This window comes from Vulpes lagopus, chromosome 9 (assembly GCF_018345385.1).
Source record: "Vulpes lagopus strain Blue_001 chromosome 9, ASM1834538v1, whole genome shotgun sequence".
Classification (NCBI taxonomy): Eukaryota; Metazoa; Chordata; class Mammalia; order Carnivora; family Canidae; genus Vulpes; species Vulpes lagopus.
In genome coordinates this window covers 52,294,163-52,311,696 of record NC_054832.1, presented here as the reverse complement: position 1 = coordinate 52,311,696, position 17,534 = coordinate 52,294,163, and the positions used below count along the sequence as shown (strand labels likewise).

General features: G+C 40.6%; 1 long non-coding RNA gene across 4 annotated transcripts in view; it reads left to right on the top strand.

Moving 5' to 3' along the window:
• Nucleotides 1-692: 692 nt before the first annotated feature.
• Nucleotides 693-17,534, top strand: part of LOC121498652 — a 66,118-nt gene continuing 49,276 nt past the window's right edge. For 3 of the 4 annotated variants that reach the window (XR_005989847.1, XR_005989849.1, XR_005989846.1), the window contains exon 1: nt 693-916. This is a non-coding gene — a long non-coding RNA (uncharacterized LOC121498652). Of the gene's footprint in view, nt 917-12,912; nt 13,588-17,534 lie in introns of those variants that run through there. The other variant, XR_005989848.1, reaches the window with a different exon arrangement.

Sequence of the window (17,534 nt, the reverse complement as noted above, 5' to 3'; positions counted from 1 at the left end):
CCTAAGTCTGACAACCCTCAGATAATTAACTGCTACCAATGGCCACAGAGTAAGTTTGGGAGTGGATTCTCTATCAGGAGAGCCTCTGTATGACAATAGTCCTGGCCAACACCTAGTTTGCAGCCTTCTTTAAAAAAAAATTTTTTTTTTTTTAAGATTTGATTTATTCATTCATGAGAGACACACAGAGAGAGAGAGAGGCAGAGAGAGAAGCAGGCTCCATGCAGGGAGCCTGATGTGGGACTTGATCCTGGGACTCCAGGATCACGCTCTGGGCGGAAGGCAGGCACCAAACCGCTGAGTCCCCCGGGGATCCCCTATGCCTGCAGCCTTCTGAGTCCCAGAACTAGAGACACCCAACTAGGCCATGCCTGAATTCCTGACTCACAAAAAAATGTGAGATGATAATTGTGTGTTGTTTTAAGTCTTTAAATTTGGGGGCAACTTGTGATAGAGCAACAGATATTAATATGGCTAGGCTCATTTAAAATACTTTTGTATTTGTTAGGGCATTAAGAGATTCGAGAGAAACCTCCAAATATCAATGTCTAGTGCAGTAAAATGTCGATCCTTTTAAGAGTCCAAAGCGGGCATTCTTTTGATGGTGATTCATAGGTTAAAGATTGATGTTTTTAACTTACGGCTGCTCAGGTTGCCCTGGAAAGCCATTTACATTCCAGCCATTTCAGAGGTGCAATTTGCAGAGTGGATCATGGGGCTGAGTGCTTCGGTAGGGGAGCAGACATAGAGACGGTACATATCATTTCTGCCCATGTTCCACCGACCAGCCGTCAGTCAAATGGTCTTACCCAGCTGTAAGTCCTACTGGGACACAGTCTGTATGTCCAGGATTAAGGAGGAGCAGATTCGGGGATCAGCTGGCAGGTTTTGCCACAACACAGTATCCTTTTGGGTGGTAAGTTCCCTTTACAAAAACAGGCCTTTTCATGCATTGCCAAACCCCAGGATCATGCAGACAAGGATCTTTTCACAGATAACAGTGAGGGTGATGACAGAATGGGAAAGAGACTGACTGTACTCCCCAGCTCCAGACAAGAACTCACCAAAGTTGTCAGAATGTTCCAGCCCAATAACCTAGTCCATAATTCAGATTTCACCATATCAAAATTGTTTAAAGAAAAGCATGGGCATATTCTGGAAATGAGTACAGAAGAGTGGGGAAAAGATGTCTGTGCATGTTCAGAGGGGATTCCTGAATTACAAAGGAAGGATCCAGGGTGGAATCCTAGAAGCTGAGGAATCCCTCAGATATGTTTCCAAAAGTGCATCAAATCTATGATTGCTTCCGAGGCCAACCCTGATTTTCTGAGAGCTGCCCCCAATGTCAACATCCATCTTGGGGTCTATAGATAAAGGAAAGAAAAACATTGGTTTACGTGATTCTTTTTAAGATTTTATTTATTTATTCATGAGAGACAGAGAGAGGCAGGCAAAGGGAGAAGTAGGCTCCCAGTGGGGAGCCCGACGTAGGACTCAATCCCAGGATCCCAGGATCACAACCTGAGCCGAAGGCAGATGCTCAACCACTGAGCCGCTCTGGTGCGCCTTGATCCAGTTGTTTCAAATTGAGGAGCTACTGCTATTATATACTTTTTTTTTTTTTTTGAAATACCACTCCTCCTTTCATGTCCTTGGGCCCTTCCACCCACCTCTCTTCACCTCAAACTTGTGAGCTTATTGCCAACAAATGAGTCAGTGAAGATGAAAAGGTTAATTTCACTTAGTACATATCTGTCAACATTACGTTAAAAAATGTTTGACACCCTGAACTAGTCACACAACCAAGGGAGGAAAGAGATGAAGAAGGGAAGGGGTAGGGGAAAGGGGATGAAAGGAGAAAGGGAGTTAGGGGAAGGAAGGAAGGAAGGAAGGAAGGAAGGAAGGAAGGAAGGAAGGAAGGAAGGAAGGAAGGAGGGAAGGAAGGAAGGAAGGAAGGAAAGAAAGAAAGAAAGAAAGAAAGAAAGAAAGAAAGGAAGAAAGAAAGAAAGAGAAGGAAAAAGGAAAGAACAGAGAGAACTGTATGAAGCGTATCCAAAGGCAGGTCTCTGAGTTGCTGGTGAAGCTCCTGCTCTAGGGCTCCTCACTTGTAGGTGCCCCCTCCTAGGCTGAGCACTCTCCTCCAAAGAGAAGGAAAAGAAGCAGCAGCTCTAGCATGTGCCTGTGCCTGAGGCCAGCAGTGTTGCCCTAGCCTAGGCACCCCCTCGCCATATATTTATAATATCTAACAGCTTTGAGATAAAATACACATAAAATATACCCATTTAAATGGTACAATTTGGTGTTTTAAATATATTCACAGAGTTGTGCAAACATCACCATAATCAAATTTGAGGACACTTTCATCACTCCCCAAAAAAACCCTGGGCTCACTGATGGTTTCTCCCCATTCCCACTCCCACCCCCTGAAACCCAGGCAACCACTAATATACTTTTGGTCTCTCTATATTTGCCCATTTTGGACATTTCATGTAAATGGAGTCATAGAATATGTGCTTTTTGTGACCGGCTTCCTTTATTTAGTATCATGCTTATAAGGTTCACCCATGTGTAGCATGTACCAGAACTTTATTTCTTTGTGCTGTTAAATGATGGTCCATGCTATGAATGCACCACATTTTATATGCTTAGTCAGCAATCGATGGCCATTTGTGTTGTTTGTATATTCACTTTCGTATCTGTTTTGTATATGCCCTGCTGGTAATCTCAGAGTTGTGGGCAGGGTTGACAGACTGCCAGCACTACCCTTATATCTCCTAGGCCTTCTGGGACAACTTGCCTTTGGGCATGGTCAGAGAGCATTGGAACCCTGTCTGGGACCCCTGAGAAGTATTTGAAGCTGAAGCTGCCCTGTGCCCCACTTACAGGCTTGCTTCCAGATGTCCTGACTGAGGCTTCCAGGTGTCTTCCCTCAACCCAGGACTAGCCCAATGTAGGTAGGAGTATGGGGGAGAGAAAGAGGTGCAGGGACCTGACCATGCCTAACCAGATGCTAGGGTGCTAGTTGCAGGAGCCATGCCAACTATGATCAAAGAGCTGGAGTTCTCTGAGGGCTTGCTGTAGCAAGATGCCCTGCCCAAGCAAGAAATTAAAGGAAGTTATAAATGTGGTATTGTTCATAACCTGTATGAAATTTCTCCAAATTCTTTATTATTATTATTATTTTAGTTTGCTCAATTATGCTAAGGGAAAGACTGGATCATCCTTCTACTTTTTCAATGGAAAAATTCTATTACAAAATTGTTATGTGAAGAGGTAATTAAAGAATATAAAGAGGACTAATGTCACTGAAAGTAGAAGAGTAAGGAACTCCAATATTCTATCCTTCCATGAAAGCAAAAAAAAAAAGTTGGCAAAAACTGTACAAATCAATTTTTTCAGAGACCCGGAAATTAACTAAATGCTTGCAAAATCCAGGGAGTACTTATTTAAGGAAAGTGCTGAATATCAGGAAGAATAGTGAGGTTTATGGCATTTTAACTTGGCCAGACCCATGGCCACACTCAAGTTAAAGGTAGCCTTGAAAAAAAAACAGGCCATATTCCCAGTACTGATGGGACAGAATGGACCTCATTTACAAAAAAATTATAATTATTATTTTTTTTCTCTGGTGCTTCACAGAAGACCAGTTCAAAAGTCTTACCTTGATTTGCCTTGATTTAGAACTGGATCAGCTCAAAAGCTACTGGAAAGGAGGAGTTATTTGCCCAATATTTTAGTTGCTACTGCCTGAGGCTATAGATAACAGTTGGCATAAATCAAAAAGCTTAGGAGGAAAGGCTGGGAAATGAGATGTCTACAAAGACTCTGGAAAGTTCATGCATAGCCTTGGTAATCTAGAATGCCATGCATGCCCAGGAATGGCATGAGACGGCCGTAGGACCTGACCTCTGGCTGACCTTGAGGTTTTGCACAAAGGGAAAGTGAACGCTTAGAGTTGTAAACTGCTGGGCTGAGTGTTGAAAGCATGCACCAACATACACAAATAGAACCCCTATGGTAAAAGGCTATTTTTGGTAAGTTTTGGAAGTTTTTTGGAAGTTTGGAAAGGAAATATATGTCCAATCATTAGCTGATCACTAATCTAACAGAACAGTTACTTAAAAGACCCCAAAGAGTGAGACTTTATAGAAAGAGTACATAAAAGTCAGTAAACAGGGATCCCTGGGTGGCGCAGCGGTTTGGCGCCTGCCTTTGGCCCAGGGCACGATCCTGGAGACCTGGGATCGAATCCCACATCAGGCTCCCGATGCATGGAGCCTGCTTCTTCCTCCGCCTGTGTCTCTGCCTTTCTCTCTCTCTCTGTGACTATCATAAATAAATAAAAATTTAAAAAAATTAAAAAAAAAGGAAAAGTCAGTAAACAAATAAATAACAATAAATAAAATAAGCAGCAAACAATAAACCCTGGAAAGAGGAGAGAATCTGATTTCCAGACTTGCACATTATAATATTCAAAATATCCAATTTTCAACCAAAAGTTATAAAGCATACAAAGAAAAAAGAATAAATGGCTCAAGCACAGGAAAAGAATAGACTTTAATAAAAGTTATTCCTGAGGAGGTACAGACATTGGACTTACTAGAAAAAGACTTTAAATGACATAGGTGCAAAAAAGCTAAAGAAAACCATATCTAGGGGCAGCCCAGGTAGCTCAGTGGTTTAGTGCCACCTTCAGCCCAGGGCCTGATCCTGAAGACCTGGGATTGAGTCTTATGTCGGGGTCCCTGCATGGAGCCTGCTTCTCCCTCTGCCTGTGCCTCTGCCTTTCTCTCTCTCTCTCTCTCTCTCTCTCTCTCCCTCTCCCTCTCTCTCTTTCTGTGTCTCTCATGAATACATAAATAAAATCTTTAAAAAAAACTATAATAAAAAAATAAAACCATATCTATTTTTATTTTATTTTTTTTTAATTTTTATTTATTTATGATAGTCACAGAGAGAGAGAGAGAGAGGCAGAGACATAGGCAGAGGGAGAAGCAGGCTCCATGCACCGGGAGCCCGACGTGGGATTCGATCCCGGGTCTCCAGGATCGCGCCCTGGGCCAAAGGCAGGCGCCAAACCGCTGCGCCACCCAGGGATCCCCCCATATCTATTTTTAAAGATTTTATTTATTTATTTGACAGAGAGAGAGAGAGAGAGAGTGTGCATGCACGAACAGGGAGGACCTGAGGGAGACAGAGAAGCAGGGTCCCCGCTGAGCAAGGAGCCTGATGTGGGACTTGATCCCAGGACCCTGGGACCATGACCCAAGCAGAAGGCAGATGTTCAACCAACTGAGCCACTCAGGCACCCCCAAGAAAATCATATCAAAAGAACTAAAGGAAAGAATCAGAATGATCTCTTACCAAATAGAAAAATAGCAATAAAAGGATAAAAATTATATATTTAAAAGAACCAAATAGAAATTCTAGAGCTGAAAAGTACAGTTGAATTAAAAATTCATGGGGCATCAGGTTGGCTCAGTTGGTTAAGCATCTACCTTTGGCTCAGGTTGTGATCCCACAGTCCTGGGATCGAGTTCCGCATTGGGCACCCTGCTTAGCAGGGGAGTTTGCTTCTCCTTCTCCCTCCCCTAGCTTGTGCTCCCTCTCTCTCTTACTCTCTCTCTCAAATAAATAGACATAATTTTTTAAAAAGTAAAAAAAAAAATTCACTAGAGGAGTTCAACAGTAGATTTGACCAAGTAGAAGAATAATAATTAGCAACATGAAGACAGGTCAATTGAAATTATCCAGTCAAAGGAACAAAAGAGAAAAGAAATGAAGCAAAAAGTAAGAGTCTTAAAAGCCTGCGGGACACCATCATATGTATCATGTAAGTCTTAGAAGGAGAGAAAAAAAAGAAAGGCACAGAAAAAATATTTTAGAAAATAATATCAGAAAACTAAAATTTGATGAAAAACATCTACATATGCAAGAATCTCCATAAATTCCAAGTAGAATTAACTCAAAGAGATTCACACTAAGACCTATCATAATCAAATTATCAAGAGACAAAGAAAAGACTCTTTGGTGCAGCAGGACTTATCACCTATAATAGAGCCTCAATAAGATTAACGGCTGATTTCTTATTAGAAACTTAAAAGGCCGCAAAGCAGTAGGATGATGCGTTCAAAGTACTCAAAGAGGGAAAAAAAAAGCCAACCAAGAATTCTATATCTGGCAAAATGTTTCCTTCAAAAATGAAGAAAAATTAAGATATTCCCAGATAAACAAAACGTAAATTGTTGCCAGCAAATATCTCCTGAAAAAAATATGCTAAAGAAAGTCATTCAGGCTGAAACAAAAGGGTGCCAGATGGTTACTAGAAGCCATATGAAGAAATAAAGATCTCTGATGAGAGAAACTGCATGAATAAATATAAAAGACCATATTAATGTATTATTTGTAACTACTTTTCTATCTGATTTTTTTTGTGTTTTTTATTGGAGTTCTATTTACCAACATATGGTATAACACCCAGTGCTCATCCCGTCAAGTTCTATCTGATTTAAAGACAACTGCATAAAGTGGTATTCATCAACCTATGTCGATGGGCGCACAATGTATAAAGATATAATTTGTGATGATAACAGCACAGAACAGGGAAATGGGAGAATTTAGCTATGGAGGCATAAGGATTTAGAACACTAAAATTAAATTGATATTAATCCGAACTAAGTTGTTATCAATTAAAAGGTTAATTGTGATTCCCCAGGGAAACCACTAGGAAAAGAACTAAGAAATAATATATAGGAAAAGAAATTATGGGGGGCTTAAAATGGCACAGCAGGAAATAACTAACATAAAAGAAGGTAGTAATGGAGGAACAACAAAAATAAACAGAAAACAAATAGAAAAATAACAGAAGTTCTCCTTCCTTAACAGTATATCAAATGTAAACGCATCAAGCACTTTAGTGAAAAGGCAGAAATTGGCAAAATAGATTTTTAAAAAATGATCCAACTACATGTTGTCTACAAGAGACTCATTTTCTTTTTAAACAGATTTTATTTATTCATGAGAGACACACACAGAGAGAGGCAGAGACATAGGCAGAGAGAAAAGCAGGCTCCCTGCAAGGACCCCATGCAGGACTTGATCCCCAGAGTGGGATGACACCCTGAGCTAAAGGCAGAGACTCAACCACTGAGCCACTGACGTGTCCCACAAGAGACTCATTTTCAATTCAAAAATTATAAATAGGTTGAAAGTAAAAGGATAAAAAAATATATTCTGTGCAAAGTGACTGAAAGAGCTGAAGTGGCTATATTAATATCAGACAAAATAGACTTTAATTGCTACTAGAAACAAAGGATTTTCAAAATAATGAAAGGGTTAGTCCATCAAGAAGATATAACAATTTAAAACATGCCTACACCTAACAACAGAGCTCCAAAATATTGAAACGAAAACTAGCAGAACTGAAGGAAGGAATAAACAATCGAACAGTAATTGTGGGAGCTTCAATGTTCCATTTTCAGTTGTTGCTAGATAACTAGATAGAAGACATAGCATATAACTAGATAGAAGACATATTATAATCAAATTATCAAAATTCTTTCAGCAAGGAAATAGAAGGATTGGAAGTGTCAAAGGATATTATCAAGAAATTGGAAAAACAAGATACAGAATGGGAGAAAACATCTATAAATCTTATATCTGAGAAGGGTCTAGTATCTAAAATATACAAAGAAGTCTGACAACTCAAAGACAAAAAGACAAATACCCCAATTTAAAAGGGGGCAAGAAAAAAAAATTAAAAAGGGGCAAGGAATTTGAGTAGATATTTCTCCAGAAAAGAATACAAATGACTGAGAAGCATATATAAGGTTGCCCAGTAGTATTAGTTATTAGGAAAATGAAAGTCAAAACAATAATGAGGTAATACTTCACACCCACTAGGATTTTCACTATAGAAAAAAAACATAAATATTGATGAAGATGTGAGAAATTAGAAACCTTGTGCATTCAGGTAGGAAAATAAAATGATGCAGCTGCTCTGGAAAACTGTTTGGCAGTTCTTCAAAAACTTAAACATAGAATTACCATATGACCCAGTAATTCTACTTCTAGGTTGTAGGCCCCAAATAATTGAAAATGGGTACTCAAACGAATCCATATAAACACATACATATGAGTACCATTTGCAATAGTCAAAAGTCAGAAAAAAACCATGTGCCTATCAACATATAAATGGATAAACAAATTATAAAACATCCAGACAATGAAATATTATTCAGCAAGGGGTGTCTGGGTGGCTCAGCTGGTTGAGTGTTTGACTTTGGCTTGGGTCATGATCCCAGGGTCCTGGGATCGAGCCCCAAATTGGGCTCCCTACTCAGTAGGGAGCCTGCTTCTCCCTCTTCCTCTGCCACTTCCCTGTGTGCATATGCTCTCTCTCTTTATCAGTCAATAAATAAAATTTTATAAAAGAGAAATATCCAGCCATAAAAAGCAGTGGAGTATCAATACTTGCTATGATGTGGATGAACTTCATGAACATTATGCAAAGTGACAGAGGCCAAACACATGATTCCGTTTATGGGAAATATCCAGAATAGGTAAGCTCAGAGAGAGAGAGAGAGAGAGAGAGAGAGAAAGAGTAGCTTGGAGGTTCCCAGGGGCTGGGGGAAGAGGAAATGGGGAATAACTGCTTAATGGGTATGGGTTTCTTTTTTGGGGGGGGTGGTAAAAATGTTCTGGAAAAAATAGAGGTGGTGGTTACATAACACCGAGAATGTACTAAATCCCACTAAATCATTTTATTTTATTTACTTTTTTTATAAATTTATTTTTTTATTGGTGTTGCCAACATATAGAATAACACCCAGTGCTCATCCTGTCAAGTGCCCACCTCAGTGCCCGTCACCCAGTGATTGATTTTATCTTATGTGCATTTCACTTCAAAAAAAATTTTTTAAGGAATAAAGTACTGTTATAAATTTCAATATGGTAAAATCTTGAAAATATTATGCTAAGTGAAAGAGGCCAGACACAGAAGGCCCCAGTTTGTATAATATCATTTATATGAAATGACTAGGATCAGCAAATCTATAGAGACAGAGAATAGATTATGGGGAACAGAGAATGAAGGGCACTGGGGACTGACAGCTAATCCCAAACAAAATCTTTGGTGGCTAATAGAAATATTTTTCAATTAGATAGTGATAATTGTTGCATGACCTAGTGAATATATTAAAAACCACAAAATTGTATGTTTTGAAACAGTGAACTTGGTGTTACGTGAATTTTATCTCAATTAAAAAAAAGTATTCAGCAAAGAGAAATAGGGAAAAAGTGTGTGGAAGAAATAGGGAAAAAGGCATGTCTGCAGTTAATTAATTATGGTTATGATAAAATTATGTCACTTTTTCTGAATTTTGTGGTGCTTTTCAGCTTTTTGATTACTTGTCATTTGTTGTGATCTCTTCTCTTACCCTAAATGAGTAATCACTTTTGTACCTATTTTGTATTTTTTTTTTTTTCTGGTAGAGTTCTCAAACACTCACCCTCCTCTGAGATGCTCTTCTAGTTCCACTTCTTACACTGCCACTGCCTTCATTTGGGTTGCCACAGGGAGTCAGACAATTGCCTACTTGTCCTACAGCTTCACAAGCCACTACCCCAACCAGCCCCCAAACTGTGGCCACAGAAAATCTCGGAAAATCTCACGGGAACCCATGTAGGAGTCCTCCCTCAGCTTTGGTTTGGCTTTCCATAGTTTCCTTTCCTTGGGGTCAATCAGGTCGTGTTGACCAATGGTACCCTACCTCACAACGCCTTGGTCATTGCCTAAATGTCCCTCACCGTAGGCATTTCATTATCTCACAGCAACACAAGAAGGAGGGTGAGTACAGTATTAAGATACTTTGAGAGCAAGAGGAGACCACACTCACCTAACTCCATTACATTATATTATTATAATTGTTCTGTTTTATTATTGTTTTTAACCTCCTACTGTGCTTAATTTATGTATTAAATTTTATGATAGGTATGTGCGTGTAGGAAAAAAACATAATATATATAGGGTTTGGTACTCTCCACAATTTCAGGTGCCTTTGGGGGTCATGGGATATGTCCCCTGTGGGTAAAGAGGGACTATTGTATTTTCTCCCTTCTTATCTCTGCTGAGAAACCTTCCAAGGCTGTTTGTAGGGTAAGGAGCAAATTTCTTAAGAGAGCCCAGCATGTCTTTCCAGATCTGTCTCTTTAAGTCTTTCCCTCACTAAATTGCATCTCTGCATCAGAAATCATGTCTAACTCTTCCTCAGGTTTTTTAAATCTCCTGTTATCCTTCCTCCCTTACCTATGGTGACCTTCCTCCACCTGTTCCTCTTGGGGAATTCTTTCTGTCTCTACGCTCAGTTCAGGTGTTGCCTCTGCAATGTTTCCCAGCTGCCTCTGCAGCCCTTGCAATCCTGTATTGTTATTGGTAAAAATATGTTTGCATTCTATATGTTTACAAATCGACTACAATAATTTGAGCAATTTTCCTGTGCCCATGAATATATCTAAAACCTAAATACATGTGTTTTATCACATACAAATGTGTTTAACACATACATATATATTTTTAAAATTTGTTGCCCAAAGAACTAGGTGTCTACAAACACATCCACGGAAGGGATGGTATCACATCTATGTAGAAAATGTTTTTCTCTGTAGTTACTTTATTTTCTGTACGGAGCATGCACTTACCCATGTGTCTTTGGCATTGACACAATGGAGTGACCGCTTTCTGAATTGGACTGGAAGTGTGTGTGTGTGGGGGGGGGTGTGTGTGTCAACATTTTTTCCCTTAAGGACTTCAGGCACTGAATAAAGAAATAAGCACACGAGAACAATTAAGCATATTAATATCATAAATAAATGTCAAGTGGCATACTGCAAAACAATAAAATGAGCACTAATGGCCACGGAGAATGGTGGATTGTATTGTCACCACCATCACCGAAGGGTTAAAGCTGATCAAAGGCCGGCTTATTGGACTGGAGAGGCAGTAAACAGATACAGGTGAAGGCTGCTGGTTCAGGGTGAAGAGGCAAAGTGGTTCTCTTTGGGAAGGCGAGCACTTGAAGGCTCTTTGGATGAGGGGAGAGAATTTTACAATTTTCACGTGGAGAGGAGGGAATTCTTTGATCCCAGTGGGAGGCCAAGAAGTAATTCAGTGTTTTCTTTGGAAGTACTCTCTTCTCTTGCTGAGATTAAAAGACATATGGCAATCTAATTTTTACTACTCCAGCGAAAGTTTCCCCCTAACCCCCAAATCCCATCTTGTGAGGAAGAGGGAAATAGGGCCCCGGTTAGGTACACTGAGTCAGCGCATGGAACCAAAATACCAAGTGGGGAAGGCAGGCTGCTTTCCTCTCATCTTTGTTCCTTCTTGCTCACTCAGCACTCTGAGGGCTTCCCGGAGAAGGTGACAGACCAGGCTCCGCCAGGGACTCATCAGTGGATTGGTAGGAAGTAGAAGATGCTTTTCACACTTCATTTTATTAGACCAGAATTCCCAGAAGACCATGAAAAAAAAAGAAAAAACCCACTCCACAAGTCACACTGTATTTCTGTGTGTGAGAGGAACACACTCTCTCTTGGTATGCTGATGGAAAAGAGAGTTATAAGCTCCTTGGGGAAGCATGTGGTTTATTTATTATGCAAATTTTAATCTAGTGTTTTATGGTTTGCTTCCTCTCTTTATCTCTCACACACACAGTTTGGGAAGGTTTGCTTTGATGTCTCTTCCCTTCCTTTCTTTCTCCACCTGTTCCAAAGCCTGCTGGAGCCTAATGTTCTAAGGACCACATAGACCCTTTGGGAGGATTTGACTCTGCCTCAAAGGGTGAACATTGACACGCCCAGAGGACAAGATGCTCATCAACCTGGCAGAATGAATCTCTAAGGGGAGAGCTAAAAGCATGAGATGAGCAACAGGAGGTATTTTAGGGATTTATTTATTTATTTATTTATTTAAATTTTTTTTTTTTGTATTTTAGGGATTTAACAGAAAATCTCAAACCTCAGCAAAACCAATGACTTTGATATTGTGCTTCTTTCCTCCTTCAAAAAACCACTGAATGTATATACTGTGTGTTTGGCACTGGGCTAGATGAATGATGTTGATGGGTAACTACAAAAAGAACCTTTTCGAGGAGATAGCCCAGTAATGAATCATATAAGTAAATGTAAAATTGCCACTGTGTGTTAGAAAAGAGAATTTAGGGCTGGGGTGGTGGTGAGTCGGGGCACTTCTAGGGAAGGAGGACATCAGACTCAAGGACCTGAAGCCAGAGAGAACGTAACCAGGTGGAGAGATTAAAAGAAGGTCAGCGTGGCCATTACAGATTCAATTTAAAAAAATCACTCTTGCTGCTCTGTAGACAAGAGCCAAAGTAGATGACAAAGATTCTTCAGGAGGCCACGTGGTAGCTTATAGAACTTGAAGTCTGGAAAACAGCAGGCCTCAGAAGAGCCTGGACCTAGCGCTGAAAGCTTCTGTCTCTCTGCCTCTCTCTCTCTCCCTCTCTCTCTTTGTCTCTCTCTCCCTTTGTTTCTCCCTCTCTCCCTTTCTTTCCTCTCTCTGTGTCCCTCCCCCACTACCCATTTTTCTTCTTCTCTATTTTCTTATATTCTTTCCCTGCCTCCCTCTCATACCTACATTATTCTTGTTCTCTCTGCACCCAGATTAGACTTTACCTAATCTTCTACTACAAAGACCGAGAAGAGAGAGGAGACTGCCTAGAAATCTCTCTGTATCCTCCCCTCCCCACCCCCCTTGTTAATTCCTGGCTGAGTTAGCTGAGACTCACCACCTGGGGGGAGGAGTGCGTGGGGGTATCATGCGTGATTTTAGTGACTCACCACCAGAGTTCTCAGGGAAGAGGGTTGGTAGCCAGACCTCTCCCATCTATTTTTCACTAATGCATAATTATCTATTTCCATGTTCTATGCATTGATCAAACACACAGATTTTTAAAACAGCCACATGGGGGGGGGGGGCACAGTCTATTACCCTAAGCCAGAAGAACCATCATTCATTGGCAAACTTATCACTTGTGAACTAGGCACTGTGATAGGTGCTGGAGAAACAAAAACAGCCCCAGACCTCACACTGCTCATATCTTATGCAGGAAGCAGGCAAATTAACTGACAACCCTTCACATTCCTGAGTACTTTGAAGAATATTTCTCATCTTCAATTCAATGTACCTTAATTCAGTTACCTATTATGAGCACTGTGAGAGGGAACACAAAGATAAATGCCTGGACTCTACCCCTAAGGAGTTCAGAGTCCAGGAAGGGAGACAGGAGTATCAACAAATATTAACAATGCAGAGTGGCGAGTCAACAGTGTGTGTGAAAGATTCACAGGCAGAAAAGAGAAGGAAGTGATTGCATCCCCCCACCTCCCAACAACACACACACACACACACACACACGTGCACGCACATGGATAGAATAATCATAGAAGTCTTCATGGAAGAGGTGGCACCTACTCTGGGCTTTGGATGGCATTCCAGGCAGTGGGATTGGGGCACAGAGGACATAGAATGATATTGCTGGAAGGTGAAGTGATGGTGGTGGTGAGTAGGTAAAGAGGGGAAAGCAGCAATGGTGAGATTGTGAAGGGCTTTGTGTACTTTGATCAGGAGTTCTGCAGGGGCACCTGGCTGGTTCAATTGATTAAGCATCTGCCTTTGGCTCAGGTCATGATCCCAGGGTGCCCTGTGTTAAGCCCTGTGTTGAGCTCCCTGGTCAGTGGGGAACCTGCTTCTCCCTCTCCCTTTCCCACACTGGTACACTCACGTGCACGCTCGCTCTCTCTCTTGTTCTCTCTCTCTCTCAAATACATAAATTAAAAAAATATATTTTTTAAGAAAAGAAGTTATGCAGATGATGTGCAGCTACAAAAGACCATAGGGGGAAGAGAAATGTGAGTGGTGTAAGCACTCTGGCAGGGGCATAAGGACTGATGAAGGGGAGGCCAGACTACAGGTGAAGAGACCATTTGGAAGATTATGACAAAAATCCAGACAAGAGATGATGAGGACCTAAGGGAAGTCCGTGGGGCTGAAGTGAACAGGTTCGACATGATAAATGTTTAGGAAATAATTTTAAGATTTGACTAGTTGGATGTGTGTGTGTGTGTGTGTGTGTGTGTGTGTGTGTGTGTGTGTGTGTATTGAAGGGGTTGGGGATGTCACAGGAAAAAAAAAATCCAGAATTAATCCCAGGTTTCTGCCTCAAACCAAGAGAGGAATAGGGATGGTGGGAAGAACAGGAGAGAGAGGGGAATCATTAAAGCTGGGGGAGATTAGGAAGCATTTACATAGAGGTTTTAAAAAGAAAGCTGAGTATATATGTCTGGAGCAGGAGGAGGAAGTGGAAATGAAATGAAATATGAAACCTTCTGGAATTTAGGTGTCAGAATCAAGGGAGAGGTTGAAATCTAAACAAACAAGATAGGAGAGCATGAAACAGGACTGTTAATCCCTCACAGGATTAGTAGAGAAAAACAAAGGAAAGACATAAGTAGGAGAAAGTGAGGTTTTCAAAATCAAAAGGAGGAGAAAGTGGGTAAAAGCAGCAATTGCTACTGAGTGACCAGGAAAGGCTAGATAAGGATTTGGCAGTTAGGAAATTGTGGCAAACCTTTGCTTGGGTATCTTTCCCTGCATTGTTGGGAATGGGAGACCGATTATGGGATTGGTGAAGAAGTGACATTATGAGTAGAGATTATTCCATCAATAAACTTGACTTTGAAGACATGGAGAGAGAAAAATCAGTAGCCAGAAGGGGCACTGGGTTTGGGGAAGAGATTTGTGTGTTAGTCCTGAACATGCTTATAGATTGAGGGGAAGGTGCCTGTTGAAATGGAAACTAGAGTAAGAGCCCTCCTCCCACCCCCACCCCCACCCAGAGACACAAGGGGATGGATTCTATGCACCATTGGAGACACTAATCTCCAATGAAAAGAAGAACACATGTTCCCCTAAAGTTGTAAGAGTGGCAGTGGATGTAAAGAAGTTTTTTTGTTTGTAAGTTGGTTGCTGTAAGGAAAATTCAGGAATTTTAAGCCTGATGGCCACCACTACTCAGAAGAGGCCAATTTTATGGGTGAAGTATCAAGAAAATAGATTGGCACAAGAGGACAGACAATGCTTTTCTATATCTGTGGACATCAGAAGAATGAAACATAAAGTAGAACTTACAGGGCATTGAAACCACTGGAGAGATCATCAATTAAGGGAGGTGCCTATCAGCATGACACAGAGATTCAAGTGTCTTGCCCACATTATACTATTTTTTAAATTTTTATTTAAATTCAATTTGCTAACATATAGTATAACACCCAGTGTTCATCCCATCAAGTGCCCTCCTCAGTGCCTGTCACCCAGATACCCCATTCCCCCACCCACCTCCACTTCCGCAACCCTTTGTTTGTTTCCCAGAGTCCTATCATGGTTTGTCTCCCTCTCTAATTTTTCCTACATCATTCCCTTCCTTTCCCTTATAATCCGTTTCACTTTTTCTTATATTCCCCATATGAGCAAAACCATATGATGATTGACCTTCTCCAATTGACTCATTTCACTCAGCATAATACCCTCCAGTTCCATCCACATTGAAGTAAATGGTGGGTATTCATCCTTTCTGATGGCTCAGGAATATTCCAGTGTATATACAGACCACATCTTCTTTATCCATTCATCTGTCGAAGGACATCGTGGTTCCTTCCACAGTTTTGCTATTGTGGACATTGCTGCTATGAACATGGGGGTGCAGGTGTCCTGGCATTTCACTGCATCTGTATCTTTGGGGTAAATCCCCAGCAGTGCAATTGCTGTGTCGTAGGGCAGATCTATTTTTAACTCTTTGAGGAACCTCCACACAGTTTTCCAGAGTGGCTGCACCAGTGCACATTCCCACCAACAATGCAAGAGGGTTCCCCTTTCTCCCCAACCCCTCCAACATTTTTTGTTTTCTGTCTTGTTAATTTTAGCCATCTCATTGTGGTTTTGATTTGTATTTCCCTGACGGCAAGTGTTGTGGAGCAATTTTTTTATGTGCTTGTTGGCCATGTGTAAGTCTTCTTTGGAGAAATATCTGTTCATATCTTCGGCCCATTTCATAACTGGAGTCTTTGTTTCTTGGGTGTTGAGTTGATAAGTTATTTTATAGATCTTGGATACTAGCCCTTTATCTGATAGGTCATTTGTGAATATCTTCTCCCATTCTGTAGGTTGCCTTTTAGCTTTGTTGACTGTTTCTTCTGCTGTGCAGAAGCTTTTTATCTTGATTAAGTCCCAATAGTTCGTTTTTGCTTTTGTTTCCCTTGCCTTCATAGGTGTATCTTGCAAGAGTTTGCTGTGGCCAAGTTCAAAAAGTGTGTTGCCTGTGTTCTCCTCTAAGATTTTGATGGATTCTTGTCTCACATTTAGATCTTTCATCCATTTTGAGTTTATCTTTGTTTCTGGTGTAAGAGATTGGTCCAGTTTCATTCTGCATGTGGCTGTCCAATTTTCCCAGCACCGTTTATTGAAGAGACTGTCCTTTTTCCAGTGGATATTCTTTCCTGCTCTGTCGAAGATGAGTTGACCATAGAGCTGAGGGTCCATTTCTGAGTTCTCTATTCTGTTCCATCGATCTGTATGTCTGTTTCTGTGCCACTACCATACTGTCTTGATGATCACAGCTTTGTAATACAGCTTGAAGTCAGGCACTGTGATGCCCTCAGCAGTGGTTTTCTTTTTCAGAATTCCTCTGGCTATTCAGGTCTTTTCTGGTTCCATACAAATCATAAGATTATTTGTTCCCACTCTGTGAAGAAAGTCCATGGCATTTGGATAGGGATGGCATTGAACATATAAATTGCCCTGGGTAGCTTAGACATAGCTATTCATAATATTTCTTCTTCCAATCCATGAGCATGGAATGTTTTTCCATCTCTTTACGTCTTCCTCAATATCTTTCAGAAGTGTTCTGTAGTTTTTAGGGTATACCTCTTTGGTTAGGTATTTTAGCCCACATCATACTATTAAACCCAAGTCTGACACAACTTGAACCCATGGCCTAATTCCTACAAGCTCTGAGCGCTTCCCTTATGAGCTAAGTATTGAAGTTAGAAAAACGAATATAAAACCAATGCCAAAAGAGTTTGGTAAAGTCACTGAATCTGTTCTGCCAGTAGTTAATGAATGCAGGCTTTCCGGCATTAGGAGACCGTTTCTAGTTATTTGGTCTTCATTGAAGACTAGACAACAGGAAATGCACTTAAATTGCAGCAAAGTTTCAAAAAAGAAGGATGTTCTAAGAGAGGTAGACTCTGAGAGGACAGAGAATAACCTGCCGAGGTGATCCTTAGGAATAAATACTTCTCAGATGTTTTTACTTCAGTCCTAGGAGGATGATTTATTTAGATTTCTTACATTCTTTCATTTTAGCTCTATGCTACAGTTTGATATTAAGCAAAGAGAATATATAGTAGCACACAACATAAAATGGGAACAGCACATAGTACTTTGTTTTTCTTTGCTT